Source organism: Peromyscus maniculatus, chromosome 10, assembly GCF_049852395.1.
Source record: "Peromyscus maniculatus bairdii isolate BWxNUB_F1_BW_parent chromosome 10, HU_Pman_BW_mat_3.1, whole genome shotgun sequence".
Classification (NCBI taxonomy): domain Eukaryota; kingdom Metazoa; phylum Chordata; class Mammalia; order Rodentia; family Cricetidae; genus Peromyscus; species Peromyscus maniculatus.
Window position 1 is genome coordinate 29,538,896 of NC_134861.1, and position 17,326 is coordinate 29,556,221.

The window sequence follows — 17,326 nt, forward strand, 5'->3', positions numbered from 1 at the left end:
GCTGCCGGCTTCCTAGTCCGGGTAGCAACTTCTAGCCCGGGCCTAGGTCTGTGAGCAGCTTGCCTAAAGCCGGTGCTACAAACAACTCAGACCTGCCCTGCCAAACAGGGCCCTGCCTGTAAAGCCAACGCACGTGGTCGGAGCTTAAGGAAGCCAGACCCAAGCCTTGACTCGGCACAAGAGGGAACACGTGGCTGCATTTAAGCTTTAGCCGGCTACGCTTTCTTGTGCGTTCTCTCTTTCCTCTCTCTCTCTCTCTCTCTCTCTCTCTCTCTCTCTCTCTCTCTCTCTTTCTCTCTCTGCATTTACACCTGGGACACTAGGTGGCTGCTTTGAAAATCCCCTCGGATTTCTACTGTTCTACGCAGATTTGGTAAGTCATAATATATCAGATATTTTAAAGGAAACTATCTAAAAGAGAATTTTTTCCACATTAAAAAACAAATGGGTTTTATGTGTACATTGGAAGAAAATTGGTTTTTGTTCGAAATTTTAGGTAGTCTGGCAATGGAACAACTATATAATATTAGTATTGGTGGAATTATGCACCTTATCACTATAATAATCCACATTTTAATATTTAAAAAGATAGTCAATTTAAGTGCCAGGATAACAGCTTTAGAAGAACTTGTTAAACCTGTAAAAATTCAGACAGAAGAAATTAACAGTGAAGTTGTTTCAAGTCGGGATCATAAGGTTGCAGAAAGAAAGCCTGTTTTCACACAGTCACCCTTAATTTATCCTGTAACAGTACAGCAGATGCCTGATCAAATGGCTACACAAAATACTTGGGCTCCAATTGAAATGTTGGATTTAAAAAGGTTTAAGGAGGCAATAGTATCTTATGGCATGCATTCCCCATATGTAAAGCAAATGTTAAACACTTGGTCAACATATAATAGGATAGTACCACAGGACTGGCGGGACCTCGCACAAGGTGTTCTGGAACCCAGCCAGAGACTTCAATTTCTGACTTGGTTTAAGGAGGAGGCTAAAAACATAGAAAAACAATGGAGGGATAAAGGAGTACAAGTTTGCCAGGATCAGCTTATGGGCGAAGGCCAATATGCTTCAGCACAAGCACAATGTTTATATGATGTCCAAACCCTAATTTTATGTCGAACGGCAGCCTTGAATGCATGGGACAAAGTTGAGGAACCAGGAAAAAAAACTGAGTCATTTACAAAGGTGAAGCAAGGCCCAAAAGAGTCTTTTACAGATTTTTTACAAAGACTGGCTTCAGCAGTAAAGAGAACGGTCTCGGATTCAGAAGCTGGTAAGGCAATAATTGAATCTTTGGCCTTTGAGAATGCGAATGCAGCATGCAAAAGAATAATCAGGCCATTAAGGGCAAGATCTGCACCTATGGAAGATTGGATTAGAGAAACAATTAATGTTGAAGCTGATGAGCATGATGATACATGGGTAGGAGAAGTAATTTCAAAAGGTTTGAGGAGTGTTAGATGTTTTGGATGTGGAAAGCAAGGACATTTGAAAAGGGACTGTAGACAGGTCATTTCCAGAAACAATGTTTCTTCAAGGAACAATGGCAACAGAATGCCCCTTCCTTCTGGAGTATGCAGAAGGTGTGGTAAGGGAAAACACTGGACCAACGAATGTAGATCAACAAAGGACAGACAGGGTAATCCTTTGCCTCAGTCTTCGGGAAACTCCCAGAGGGGCCTCAGGCAGGCCCCCAGTGCAAATCCAGTTCAAACCTTTCCGGCAGCCATAGAGGAAATGCCTGCTCTGGAGAGCGATTAAATAACCAAATGCCTATTGGAATAAATCATGCTGGTCAGGATGATGAAACAGAGAGAATAGAAAATTCAGGAGAAAACATAAAGAAAATTTTTTGGCAAACTTCTATTAATGAACAAAGACCAAAATTAACAATAAAAATAAATGGTGTTTTGTTGTCTGGTCTGGTAGACACAGGTGCGGACGTTACCATAATTGCACCAGAATTTTGGCATCCAACTTGGCCTCTTCAGGAGGTAAACGTTCAACTGTTAGGAATTGGGACATTATCTCAGGTGAAACAGAGTGCAAGATGGCTGGAATGTATAGGTCCAGAAGGACAGAGAGGAAAATTAAAACCATATGTGGCTAACATAACTATGAACCTGTGGGGTCGAGACTTGTTGCAACAATGGAATACTCAGATTAACATCCCTCCAATCTCAGAAACAAATCATAAACTAGCACATGTTACTGAGAGAAATATTAGAAGATATTGTTCTAATGAGTGGTCACCAGCCATCCATATTATACAAGAACAGGGCACAATAACTGATGATCTTCCAAAGACACCAACAGCTCTACCTTTAAAATGGTTAACAGACAAGCCTGTATGGGTCCAGCAATGGCCTTTAACAACAGAGAAACTCCAGGCTTTAGAAGAGCTGGTAGAAGAACAGTTAAATGCTCAGCATATTGAAGAATCAACCAGCCCTTGGAATTCTCCTGTATTTGTTATTAAAAAGAAATCTGGTAAATGGAGAATGTTAACAGACCTTAGGGCAATTAACAAAGTAATTCAGCCAATGGGTTCTCTACAATCTGGGATGCCTTTGCCTACTCTGTTACCAAAAGGATGGCCTCTCATAGTTATTGATTTAAAAGACTGTTTCTTTTCAATACCCTTACAAGAAAAAGACAAAGAAAGATTTGCTTTTACAGTGCCTACTTATAATAATTCTCAACCGGTTAAAAGATTTCAATGGAGGGTCCTCCCACAGGGAATGTTGAATAGCCCAACTCTGTGCCAATATTTTGTACAACAGCCATTGGAAGTGATACGTAAAAAATTTCCTAAATCTATAATTTATCATTATATGGACGATATTTTACTAGCTGACTCAAATGCAGATACTTTAGAAATAATGTTTGAAGAAGTAAAGAAAATTTTGCCTTGCTGGGGATTACAAATTGCTCCTGAAAAGATACAAAGAGGAGATTCTATTAATTATTTAGGATATAAAATAGAGCTACAAAAAATTAGACCCCAAAAGGTGCAAATTTGGAGAGATAGACTACAGACTCTTAATGACTTTCAAAGATTATTTGGAGATATTTCTCATCTACGAACTATTGTTGGGGTAAAAAATGATGAACTGACTAATTTGTTCAAAACCTTAGAAGGTGACAAGGACTTAAATAGTCCAAGAGAATTATCACCTGAAGCTGAGAAAGAATTAGCCTTGGTAGAAAAGAAAGTGCATGAAGGACACGTGAATCGTATTGATCCAAAGCTGGATTGCATTTTGGTTATCATACCTTCTAGGCGTTCTCCTACTGGAATATTAATGCAGAGGGAAGATATTATATTGGAATGGATATTTTTACCAAATAAACCAAATAAAAAATTAAAAACTTATGTGGAAAAAATCTCTGACTTGATTTACAAAGGAAAACTGAGACTTCGTCAATTAGCAGGCATAGACCCAGCAGAAATTGTCGTACCATTAACTAAGGAGGACATTGAAAAATTATGGACAGAAAGTGAACCTTGGCAAAGAGCTTGCAGTAATTTTTTGGGAGAAATTAACAGCAAATATCCCAAAAGCAATAGAATTGATCTTATAAAGAGAGCTGATTGGATCTTGCCTCGAATTGTATGGCAAAAACCCATATCTGGAGTTCGTACATTTTATACAGATGCCAACAAAGAAGGAAAGGCAGGTTACAAATCAGAAAATTTAAGTAAAGTGGTTCAAAGTCCGTATAATTCAGTTCAAAAATCAGAATTGTATGCTATTCTGTTGGTATTAATGGATTTTTCAGAACCTCTCAACATAGTAACTGACTCTCAGTATGCTGAAAGAGTGGTGTTACATATTGAGACTGCAGAATTTATCCCTGATGCTTCAGAATTAACTTCACTATTTATTCAATTACAAGATACAATCAGGAAAAGGAATCATCCTTTATATATAACTCACATTCGATCCCATACTGGTCTGCCAGGCCCTCTAGCACAAGGCAATGATGAGATTGATAAATTATTGATAGGAAATGTGCTGGAGGCCTCAGAATTTCATAAAAAACATCACATCAATACTAAAGGTTTAAAAAAGGATTTTTCCATAACCTGGCAACAAGCCAAAGAAATAGTAAAGAAATGTCCTACTTGTTCCTTCTACAATCAGACGCCATTACCAGCAGGATGTAACCCAAAGGGTACTCAGAGAAATGAAATCTGGCAGATGGACGTGTTTCACTTTGCAGAATTTGGAAAATTGAAATATGTACACCACACTATCGATACTTATTCAGGATTTCAATGGGCAACTGCTTTGAGTTCTGAAAAAGCTGATTCTGTAATCACTCATTTGCTAGAAGTTATGGCCATCATGGGTATACCTGCACAAATCAAAACTGACAATGCTCCATCATATGTCTCTGTTAAAATGAAACAGTTTTTTGCTTATTACAATATAAAGCATATTACAGGCATACCACATAATCCTACAGGTCAAGCAGTTATAGAAAGATCAAACAGAACTCTAAAGGATATGCTAAATAAACAGAAATGGGTAACAAAAACCCCCAGAAATAGACTGCATAATGCTCTTCTAACTTTGAATTTTCTGAATGCCAATGAGAAAGGAACAACAACTGAAGAGAGACATTGGATAATAGAAAAAACTACAGAATTAAATCAGCCTATATACTTTAAGGATGTGCTGACCTCAGAATGGAAACCAAGGTATGTATTACATTGGGGACGTGGTTTTGCTTTTGTTTCTACAGGAGAAGATAAGCTGTGGGTACCATCAAAATTGATAAAGGTTCGATTTGAACAAGAGAGACCTCTTAATTAGAGGAGGTGATAGTTCATCAACCAGCATGAACATCCAATTTAAACTAACTTGTATCAATAAAACATGCCTTTTCATTTCATCAGATAATAACTTGCCAAAAAGGAACATCCCCAAAATTAGTCTTGGGGAAAGGTTTTTGTTTTTGTCTTTTAGGAGAATGAAGGTTAAGGAATCTGAAGAACACTGGACAAATGAGACAACTGAAGAAAAGGGACAAATCATCTATCCCAAGAAACAGAGTGAAACGGTGTATGGGTATATATTATCTAAAAAAAATTTTTTATGTCTTCCTAAATGTTTGTTTCTGCTTTTCTCTAAAGATTTAACACTATTGGTCTTCTAATAGTCCCAGTTCAATTAAAATTTAAAGCTGACTTTGGAGTTGGAGAATGGCTCTCTCCTTCTTTAAAATCAAGCATGTTGTTAAAAGGAAAATGCAAACTCCCTGTATCATGCCAGAATAAGAGCCATCTTCTGCTATGGTACAGGACAAAAGCAAAATTAATTAAGGGACTATTCTATTACTAATCTCAACTCTTTGATTCTATTCTGATTCTTTAAACTTTTCTCAAAGTATAAATTTTATATCAAAATTTACAAGATTAATATATATATATATATATATATACATTTTAAACTTTGTTAAGATATGAATGGTCACATAGAGTACTAACTAATTCTAGAAAAAAGGCTAGCTGCATATATATGTTTTTGTGTTCGAGTCTCTTATCAGTTTTCTGCAGGAAATCACGGCCAGGCCTAACATCAGCTGAAGTCTCCAGAAAGAAGATGGGGCCCCACAACAACAACAATTCCACATGGACAATAATAATATCATTAAGCTGACAAACATCATCCACAGATCAGCTTTGAACTACAAGGTGCTCAGAGCAATTTTGAGATGACTAGCTGAGATGATCCAGTCTCAAAGACTACTTGAATAAGGACTTGAGATAAACCCTGAACTTTGGCATTATACACAGACTGGATAGTGAAGGATATAGTTACCTCTCTTAGAATTTGACAATTAACCTAAAATTTTTCTTTCAGGATAAAGAAAACTTCGCCCATACTCAGCAGGAAGCAATTTTAAGAATACGACGCCCACATTCCCAAAGAGGTGGTGTGGGGCAGGTGGTTTTTTGGTCTTTTTAATGGGTTTTGGGTCTGGGATAATTTTCAGTATTTAGGGGGGTTGGTTACAAGTTATTGTCAAGGGTTAGGAAAAAGGCTAAGCAAAGGAGATTCGATTTAAGGTTCTTGTTTAAAAAAAAAAAAGAAAGAAAGAAAGAAAGAAAAAAAAAAAGAAAGAAAAGAGAAAGACAATTACTAGTTTTAAATACTTTACATTGGATTGAATTGTTTTATATTGTACACAAATTTGAAACTGATATTGTTAGAAAATGCTATATGTATATTTCTAATTGTATTTATTCCATCCATTTAACAATGTAATGCAAATTTCTGATCCTTGAATGTTATTATTATCAACTATTAGGATATAAAGAAATGAAAGCTAGTAGTTAGACATTATCATAGAACTTGTAGTCATATTGGATATGTTTTAAAAATTGAGCAGAGATGTTTTAGACAGGTCATCTTCAAACCCTTCAGAGATCTACAGAATATGGCATTTAAAATGTTTTAATAACTTAGAAAATTTTTCTTTTTTGAGACATGTCGGGCCGGGCGGTGGTGGCGCACGCCTTTAATCCCAGCACTCGGGAGGCAGAGGCAGGCGGATCTCTGTGAGTTCGAGGCCAGCCTGGACTACCAAGTGAGTCTCAGGAAAGGCGCAAAGCTACACAGAGAAACCCTGTCTCGAAAAACCAAAAAAAAAAAAAAAAAAAGAGACATGTCGGCTCCTGGCAGTACCAATCTACTTTAGAGAAAATATGGGCATTGAAGAAACTGCATATGGAGTCAACTTTCATTCTGGCAAAAGTTAGCCACTGGACAACAAAGTATCCTCAAATCAACAGGACAAAATGGACAGACAGATCACGAAACAAGGGACTACTGATTCTTGCCAAAACAAGTGTGGTTATGGCTTTATCAAAAGGCATCTTCTGAGGCCAGGACAATATGGCCCCATCCCTGAAGTGGCCTTCGCATCCGGAAAAGGTACGGTGCCCTTTTCTTCGAAGGCAGCTTAACAGGCAGAGGGCCGATGGATTCTGTTGTACAATGGAACAGCAGCTGAAAGCTCATGCCTCTCAAAAGTAGACTGGCATTTAATAGAGGGATGTGGAAAAGAAGGGGATGCTGAGATGAAGCCATATATACACAGCCAAGAAGAATGGACAGCTGAATTAAAAAACTGTCAACAATTTCCAGAATTTAAAATCCTGAATCATGACAGGACACTAGTGGAATTCAGGTGTTTCTGGTACGTGGACTGCTCTCACCCAATGTGAGGTTGAACTGTTGACCTTGTGTACATCCTACTTCACAAATGAGTCTGTCAGATACACTAAGCCTATAGGCTGAAGATGATGCCCCAACACTGCGGAGAAACCTCAGGTGACTGCCCAGGCAGCTGGCTGTTTCTGTCAACTCACAAAATTTTTTGGAAGTTGCTTGCATGCACTTCCTGTTTTTATTTTTGTTAGCTAATATTATTCCCTTCTTGGGTCTCTGAGGGAGTTGAAGATTAGTTAGTTATGGTTAAAGATTAGTTAGTTATAGTTGAAAATTAATTAGGATAGAAAGTACATTAGATAAATCTTGGGATTACCAAAATAGGATAGATAATGGAATTATTTTCTCTGATTTGTCAAATACCTGTTTAGGTATTTATTACTTGTATATATTGTATATAGTTATTGTACTTTTGTATATAGTTTTTCTTTTGTTAGTTATAACCTTTTGCTTTCTTTTTCTTTTTATTAAAATAGAAAAAGGGGAAATGTGGTGATAATCTAATTGTACTGAATTATTATTTTGATTGTATGTTAATAAATAAAGTTGTCTGGGAGTCAGAGCTATTAGAGCCATAGCAAGAGTGTGGCGGTGGTGGCACACGCCTTTAATCCCATAGATATCTGTGTGTTCAGGGTCAGAGCTATTAGAGCCATAGCAAGAGTGTGGCGGTGGTGGCACACGCCTTTAATCCCATAAGATCTCTGTGTGTTCAGGGATACAGCCAGCATTGGAGACATATGCCTTTAAGACCTAGGGGGCTGTACATTCAGACAGTGACGAGGCAGTCATGTGTTTGGGTTTACAACCAATGAGAAGGCAGAACAACATACTTTAAAAAAACGAACCGACAGGAAGTAGGTCTCTTTCGGGAAGCTGGGACACCGCAGGTGGAAGGGTGAGATTTTAGCTCTGAGCTCTGACCTCTCGGCTTTCTCTTTTACATTGTTTCTGTGTTTCTTATTTAATAAGACGGTTGGTTACATCTACAAAAGATCATGCTGGGAAGGCATAATGAAGAAAAAATATTTCATAGATAAATCACGTGTTTTATGTGCTGAACTTCTTCCAGAGTTCCAATATGAAGCATTTTTTTTAGAGCTTTGGATGCAAGTCCTCTAGATGCTGCTTTCCCCATTTTTGTTTTGTGGATAAGTAACTACAGGTCCAATTATAGAGGTACACTAGTTCACAATTGCTGCTGAAATCGATTGTTGGGTTTTATATTTCTATTTTTACTTAATATCTTGTGTTCTCACTGTGTCAATAAAATATTACTTAGGCCTCATAATTTGTATTTATTTTCATTTTATTATAAACTACACTTTTTCCTGGAAATATGTGCATTAATTAGGAAAGGACCATCATCTTCAAAGATTCTTCAGCATATTTTCTAAGATTTTGTATGTTAATGCATGTAATTTACCATTATAAAATGGTATGTGTATGCACAAGTCCACATGTGGACAAATAAGTTTTATGGATCCTGGTTCTAATTCAGTAGAGGTTTGCCTGCATTAATCTCTCAGTGTTAAAACTCACTGTACATTAGTGTTAAATGATCAGACACTGTCCTTTACTCCTGTACTGTAGAGAAAGGAAGACTTGCCAAGTTAGGAAAATGTACCTATAAAGAGTTTTGTAGTAACATTTGAAGTTAGCTTCTTAATGTTCAGAATGGATCTTCCCAATATGTTACCTGCCCCTAGGAGAGTAGATGTCTAACTCTTCTCTTGGGATAAGATGAAAACTGGGATTATTCACCAACCTGCTGCTGTGGGTCACTGAAATAAAATCCTGCCTTGCAGCTAAATCTTACAATAATTTTCAAGGCTTTTTGAAAACTAAAATAATAAGGGTGGGCAACAAATTCTGAGGGTGTTACAGATTTCATATTTTCCCCATTTAACATTTGCTTAATTTTACATAAATGTCTTGGTTGGCTAAATATATTTTAATAGATTTTTATTGACTGTTTGGAAATTCACAGAATGTATTCCAATCACCTTACTTCCCAGTCTTCCCAGGTTATCCTCCCCCCACTGTTGTGACCTTCACCCCCAAAAAGATTAAAAAAAAAGTCCAGTTTGTGTTGTCCATTGTCACTGGAGTATGTTCAAACCCCCAGTGGTCAGCCCCCTAAAGAAAAGTGAATCCTTCCACATCCCCACACCCTGAGTAGCCATCTACTATGGAGAGCCCTACTTCAGCAGCCTTATCATGATTTTTAAAAGTTCTCTTCAATGGCTTCTTGTTTAGGATGTTACTTTTAGGGGAGGGTGAAGGTGGGGGTTGTCACTGAAGCCTTCTATGTCTCTTTCTCAACAGTGAGTCTGCAGTCATCAATACTATTACAAAGGAAGCTTTTTTTGTCCTTTATATTCAGGAGGATCATGAACCATGAACTTCCACATGGTTTCTGGCCACAGCACAGACTATGGGCATCCATCTGACCTCCAACATCAGCACATGACACAGACCTCAGCATGGTCTCCAGTGGTAGTATGGGCCATGGATACCAATATGGTCCCCAGCCCAGACGTGATCAATGTTGGCAATATAGTCTATGAACATCAACATGGCCTCAAGTGCCAGTATAGGCTAATCACATCTGCATGGCTCCTGGCAGAATTATAGCCCACAGACATCAACATGACTTCAGGTGTCAGCATAAGCCACCGAAATCCAAATGACCTTCAGTGGTTAAACATCCCCCCCATAATGGCAGCATGGACTACAGACATCAACATTGCCTCAGGCAGCAGTTCAGGCCATTGATATCAGCATGACTCTTAGCAGCAGCTCAGGCCTCAGACATTAACATATATATATATATATATATATATATATATATATATATATATATATATATATATATATATATATGGTTTTTCCGGACAGGGTTTCTCTGTGTAGCTTGGGTGACTGTCCTGGAACTCACTCTGTAGACTAGGCTGGCCTTGAACTCACAGAGATCCACCTGTCTCTGCCTCCTGAGTGCTGGGATTAAAGGCATGAACCACCGCTGCCCGGGTTCTTGTGCTATTTTTAACAGGAAAGTCTCTTGGGAAATACACCTCTGCTTCATTAACAAAATTCTGTCCAGTATGTGGATAAAAATTCCTTGACTTTTGAGGAAATGTCTTCGCTCTTTACAGGGTGAAAAGAACCAAGAACAGAAACCTGTGGCTTTAGTGCCCTGTGTATGGTGCACACATCTCCATTGACAACAGTATTTTCTTTTGTTTCCCACTCTAGAGGTGTAGGAATTAGGCAAATGGAGCCAATTAGTGAGGCAGACTAAAGTCTCATGCAATAGCCAGCTTTTTCAGAGCATCAGACAATTTATAGTCTGAAGGTTCAGAGGCGTCCCATGAATAAAGTGCACAATCACAAGGGCAAGCTGCACATGGCAAAACACGTTTTTCCAGGGTGGCACATAAATAACAGCAGCTAGCAGCAATGAGCAACCTAAAGCAAACTCACCCCTACCCACTGCTCCTGGGAGGGGCATGAAAGCATCCTCCAAAAACAATTCTGTTTTTGAAGAAACTGAGGCCATAAGAATCTCATCTTGTTCCCTTGAAGTTTTCTCACAAGTACTCAGAATTTTCCTCTCAAGACTCCATGCTTGGACTGTGTTGTGACACCTTTCTTCCTTTTTTATGTTTTCCTTTTTCTATTTTTAAATAAATAAAATGATAAGGGAGTAAAATAAAAACTAAATAGCTAGAACTTTCTTGCTTCCACTACTTCAGAGATCACGATGGTTAATACCTCAGTGTTCACCCAAAGGTTCACTGGCACCCCTCTCTGACTCCCAATCCCATGTGTGCACTGCCTCCTAATCATGTCTCCCATGGAGCAGCACGGAGAATTTGCACCATAGTAATCAGCAGATCATATCAACAGAAACTCAGTCTTTTTCACCTGGAGTAGGTTACCCAGCATACTGTGGTAATCACACTTTTGGCTTTTCTTCACATGCATACACATGTACATGTACTTATACAAAATGAGATCATAGTGTATGTCTTCTTACACAGCTTGCTATTGATGACAGTAGTACCCCTTATCCCTTAAAAATTTTCATTTTATTGTCCAGATTCAAAATTTTAATTGTTATAAAATTGATTTTTCTATATTGAATTATGTTGATTTTTTCTAACATTATGTACAGTCTGATGGCCTTTTAAGTCTTCCTGAAAAGTTTTTAGTTATGATTTTAAAATGACTAATCCCCCAACTCAGCCAGCTTAAGTTGAGAAACATGGAAAAAAAGACTTTTTTCCTTAAAAAAACTTCAACTCTCAGAGTGTATTCCATCCTAGTCCCAAAAAGTTTGTCCTTATTGTTCTCTTGCAGACATGCTGGAATCCTGGCATGTGTTAAATAACGCTCCTTCTGTGTGATGGGCAGCGCAAACCAGAGATCTGTGTGCATTATGCAGAAGATAGACTGTGGCTTACTTGTGACTTTCAGGTCAAGGGTTCCGTGTAGATGTAACCAACCGTCTTACTAAATAAGAAACACAGAACCAATGCAAAGAAGAAAGCCAAGAGGTCAGAGCTCAGAGCCTTACCCGTCTGCTGCAGCTAGCCTCTTCAGCCAAGAGAGACCTACTTCCTGTGTTTTTGTCTTTATATAGACTTTCCATTCTGCCTTCTCATTGGTTGTAAACCCAACCACATGACTGCCTCATCACTGACTGTCTGTACAGATCTCCAGATCTTCTATGGTTGGTATTGAGATTAAAGGCATGTGTCTCCAATGCTGGATATATCCTTGAACACACAGAGATCTACCTAGCTCTGCCTACCAAGTGCTGGGATTAAAGTGGTGCACCACCACCACCCAGCTTTTGCTATGGCTCTAATAGCTCTGACCCCCAGGCAACTTTATTTATTAACATACAAATCACATTTTAGTATAAATAAAATATCACTATATTTCCCCTTTTAATTTCTATTTTAATAAAAAGAAAAAAGGAAAAAGTTGTAACTAACATAAGAAAAACTATATACAAAAGTACAATAACTATATACAATATATACAAGTAATAAATACCTAAACAACATCTAGTCCATTTGTATTTGATAAATTCAGAGAAAGTAATTCCATTTTCTAACCTATTTTGGTAAGTCCAAAATGTATCTAATTCACTTTCTATCCTAATTAATCTTCAACTATAACTAACTAATCTTCAACTCCCTCAGAGATCCAAGAATGAAAATAATATTACCTAATAAAAAATAAAAATTCGAAGTGCATGCAAGCAGCTTCCAAAAAATTGTGAGTTGACAGAAACAGCCAGCTGCTTGGACAGTCACCTGAAGTTTCTCCACAGTGTTTGGGCATCATCTTTATCCTATAGGCTTGGCGTATTTGACAGACTCATTTGTGAAGTAGGATGTACACAAGGTCAATAGTTCGACCTCACATTGGGTGAGAGCAGTCCATGTACCAGAAATACCTTAATTCCACTAGTGTCATGTCATGAATCAGGATTTTAAATTCTGGAAATTGTTGATGGTTTTTGAATTCAGCTGTCCATTCTTCTTAGCTATGTGTGTGTGTGGCTTCATCTTAGCATCCCGTTCTTCTCCACATCCCTCTATTAAATGCCATTCTACTATTGAGAGGCGTGAGCTTAGTGCCTCTTCAAGAATAACTGTTTCAACTGCTGTTCCATTGCATATCAGAAGCCATCTGCCCACTGCTTGTTCAGCTGCCTTCGAAGAAAAGGGCACTGTACCTTTTCTGGATTGCAAAGGCCACTTCAGGGATGGTGCCATATTGTCCTGGCCTCACAAGATGCCTTTTGATAAAGCCATAACCACACTTGTTTTGGCAAGAATCAATAGTCCTTTGTTTCGTGTCTTGTCTGTCCTGTTTGTCAGCAGTTGATTCAAGGATACTTTGTTGTCCAGTGGCTAACTTTTGCCACAATGAAAGTTAACTCCATATGCAGTTTCTTCAATGCCCCTATTTTCTCTGAAGTATGATGGTACTGCCAGGAGCCGACATGTCTCGTAGTCATAACAAAAAAGAAAAATTTTCTAAGTAATTAAAACATTTTAAATGCCATATTCTGTAGATCTCTGAAGGGTTTGAAGATGACCTGTCTATCTAAAATATATCTGCTCAATTTTTAAAACATACTAATATTACTACAAGTTCTATTGTAATGTCTAACTACTAACTTTCATTTCTCTATATCCTAATAGTTGGTAATAATAATATTAAAGGATCAGAAAATTGCATTACATTGTTAAATGAATGGTATAAGTACAATTAGAAATATATATATAGCATTTTCTAACAATATCAATTTCAATATATATAATTTGTATACAATATAAAACAATTCAATCCAATATAAAATATTTAAAACTAGTAATTGTCTTTTTCTTTTTTTTTAAACAAGAACTTTAAATCTCCTTTGCTTAGCTTTTTTCCTAACCCTTGACAACAACTTGTAACCAACCCCCCTAAACAATGAAAATTATCCCAGAACCAAAATCCATTAAAAAGACCAAAAAACCACCCACCCCACACCACCTTTTTGAGAATGTGGGCATCATATTCTTAAAATTGCTTCCTGCTGGGTATAGGCGAAGGTATCCTTATCCTGAAAAGAAAAATTTTAGGTTAATTGTCAAATTCTAGGAAAGGTAACTATATCCTTCATTATCCAGTCTGTGTATAATGTCAAAGTTCAGGGTTTATCTCAATTCCTTATTGAAGTAGTCTTTGAGAATAGATCATCTCAGCTAGCCCTCTCAAAATTGCTCTGAGCACCTTGTAGTTCAAAGCTGATTTGTAGATGATGTTTGTCAGCTTAGTGATATTATTATTGTCCACATGGAATTGTTGTTGTTGTGGGGCTCTATCTTCTTCCTGGAGACTTCAGTTGATGTTAGGCCTGGCCATGATCTCCTGCAGAAAACTGATAAGTGACTCAAACACAAAGACATATATATGCAGCTAATTGAAGCCTTTTTTTTTGAGAATTAGTTAGCAATCTATATGACCATTCATATCTTAACAAAGTTTAAAATGTATATATATATATATATATATATATATATATATATATTAATCTTGTAAATTTTGATATGAAATTCATATTTTAAGAAAAGTTTAAAGAATCAGAATAGAATCAAAGAGTTGAGATTAGTAATAGAATAATCCCTTAATTGGTCTGGTGAAAGGGCTGTCTATAGGGGCCATGTCGGGCCGTGAAGGAGGCAAAAAGAAGCCCCTGAAACAGCCCAAGAAGCAGGCCAAGGAGATGGACGAGGAAGATAAGGCTTTCAAGCAGAAACAAAAGGAGGAGCAAAAGAAACTCGAGGAGATAAAAGCCAAGGCCTCAGGCAAGGGACCCCTGGCCACAGGTGGAATTAAGAAATCTATCAAAAAGTAAGCTGTTCCTCATATCTGAGATGATGGTGAGCCTCTTCCATTCCTATTTAAACATCTGGACTCCCTGCCATAACATCTTTACCACCTACAGCTAGAGTGAAGTGTTACCCTGGAGCCTGTTAAACATCTGGATTCCCTACTATAACATCTTTGCCACTTATAGTTAGAATGAAGTGTTATCCCGGAGCCTGTTGTACATTGTAATAAACTTTTGTAAAAAATATTATAATAATAAATAATACAATGGCTCATTGTCTCTAGTGTTCAGCAATTCCTACCTCAGCTGTGAATTTAAAGTAAACTCAGTCCGAAATCCTACCAGAGCTGTTTCATCTCTGTTGTACTCTGAATTCTGTATCACTTTGAATTAATTAAACCAACTCATTAAAAGGCAAAAAAAATCCCTTAATTAATTTGATTTTTCTCCTGTCCCATAGCAGAAGATGGCTCTTTTCTTCTGGCATGATACAGGGAGTTTGCATATTCCTTTTAACAACATGCTTGATTTTAAAGAAGGAGAGAACCGTTCTCCAACTCCAAAGTCAGCTTTAAATTTTAATTGAACTGGGACTACAAGAAGACAAATAGTATTAAATTTCATTAGAGAAGAGCAGAAACAAACATTTAGGAAGACTTATAAAAATTTTTAGATGATATACCCATATGCCATTTCACTCTGTTTCCTGGGATAGGTGATGTGTACCTTTTCTTCAGTTGTCTCATTTGACCTGTGTTCTTCAGATTCTTTAACCTTCATTCTCCTAAAAGACAAAAACAAAAGCCTTTCCCCAAGACTAATTTTGGGGATGTTCCTTTTTGGCAAGTTATTATCTGATTAAATGAAAAGGCATGCGTTACTGGTATAAGTTAGTTTAAATTGGATGTTCATGCTGGTTGACAAACTATCACCTCTTCTAAATAAGAGGTCTCTCTTGTTCAAGTCGAACCTTTATCAATTTTCATGGTACCCACAGCTTATCTTCTCCTGTAGAAACAAAAGCAAAACCTCGTCCCCAACTTAACACATATCCTGGCTTCCATTCTGAGGTCAGCACATCCTTAAAGTATATAGGCTGATTTAATTCTGTAGTTTTTTCTATTATCCAATGTTTCTCTGTAGCTGTTGTTCCTTTCTCATTGGCATTGAGAAAATTCAAAGTTAATAGAGCATTATGCAGTCTCTTTCTGGGGGGTTTTGTTACCTATTTCTGTTTATTTAGCATATCCTTTAGAGTTCTGTTTGATCTTTCTATAACTGCTTGAACTGTAGGATTATGTGGTATGCCTATAATATGCTTTATATTGTAATAAGCAAAAAACTGTTTCATTTTAACAGAGACAAATGATGGAGCATTGTCAGTTTTGATTTGTGTACGTATACCCATGATGGCTATAACTTCTAGCAGATGAGTGATTACAGAATCAGCTTTTTCAGAACTCAGAGCAGTTGCCCATTGAAATCCTGAATAAGTATCAATGGTATTGTGTACATATTTCAATTTTCCAAATTCTGCAAAGTGAAACACATCCATCTGCCAGATTTCATTCCTCTGAGTACCCTTTGGGTTACATCATGCTGGTAATGGCATTTGATTGTAGAAGGAACAAGTAGGACACTTTACTATTTCTTTGCCTTGTTGCCTGGTTATGGAAAAATCCTTTTTTAAACTTTTACTATTGACATGATGTTTTTTAATGAAATTCTGAGGCTTCCAGCACATTTCCTATCAATAATTTATCAATCTCATCATTGCCTTGTGCTAGAGGGCCTGGCAGACAGTATGGGATTGGATGTGAGTTATATATAAAGGATGACTCCTTTTCCTGATTGTATCTTGTAATTGAATAGTGAAGTTAATTCTGAAGCATCAGGGATAAATTCTGCAGTCTCAATATGTAATACCACTCTTTCAGCATACTGAGAGTCCGTTACTATGTTGAGAGGTTCTGAAAAATCCATTAATACCAACAGAATAGCATACAATTCTGATTTTTGAACTGAATTATAAGGACTTTGAACCACTTTACTTAAATTTTCTGATTTGTAACCTGCCTTTCCTTGTTTATTGGCATCTGTATAAAATGTACGAACTCCAGATATGGGTTTTTCTCATACAATTTGAGGCAAGATCCAATCAGCTCTCTTTACAAGATCAATTCTATTGGTTTTGGGATATTTGTTGTCAATTTCTCCCAAAAAAATTACTGCAAGCTCTTTGCCAAGGTTCACTTTCCGTCTATAATTTTTCAATGTTCTCTTTAGTTAAAGGTATGGCAATTTCTGCTGGGTCTATTCCTGCTAATTTACGAAGTCTCAATTTTCCTTTCCAAATCATGTCAGATTTTTTTCCACATACGTTTTTAATTTTTTATTTGGTTTATTTGGTAAAAATATTCATTCCAATATAATATCTTCCCTCTGCATTAATATTCCAGTAGGAGAATGCCTAGAAGGTAAAATAACCAAAATGGAATCCAGCTTTGGATCAATATGATCCATATGCCCTTCATGTACTTTCTTTTCTACCAAGGCCAATTCTTTCTCAGCTTCGGGTGATAATTCTCTTGGACTATTTAAGTCCTTGTCACCTTCTAAGGTTTTGAACAAATTATTCAGTTCATCATTTTTTACCCCAACACTAGTTCGTAGATGA

General features: G+C 37.2%; 1 pseudogene; it reads left to right on the forward strand.

Annotated features, from left to right (window-relative positions):
• Positions 1-14,478: 14,478 nt before the first annotated feature.
• Positions 14,479-15,073, forward strand: LOC143267511 (translation machinery-associated protein 7 pseudogene; annotated as a pseudogene).
• Positions 15,074-17,326: the final 2,253 nt, after the last annotated feature.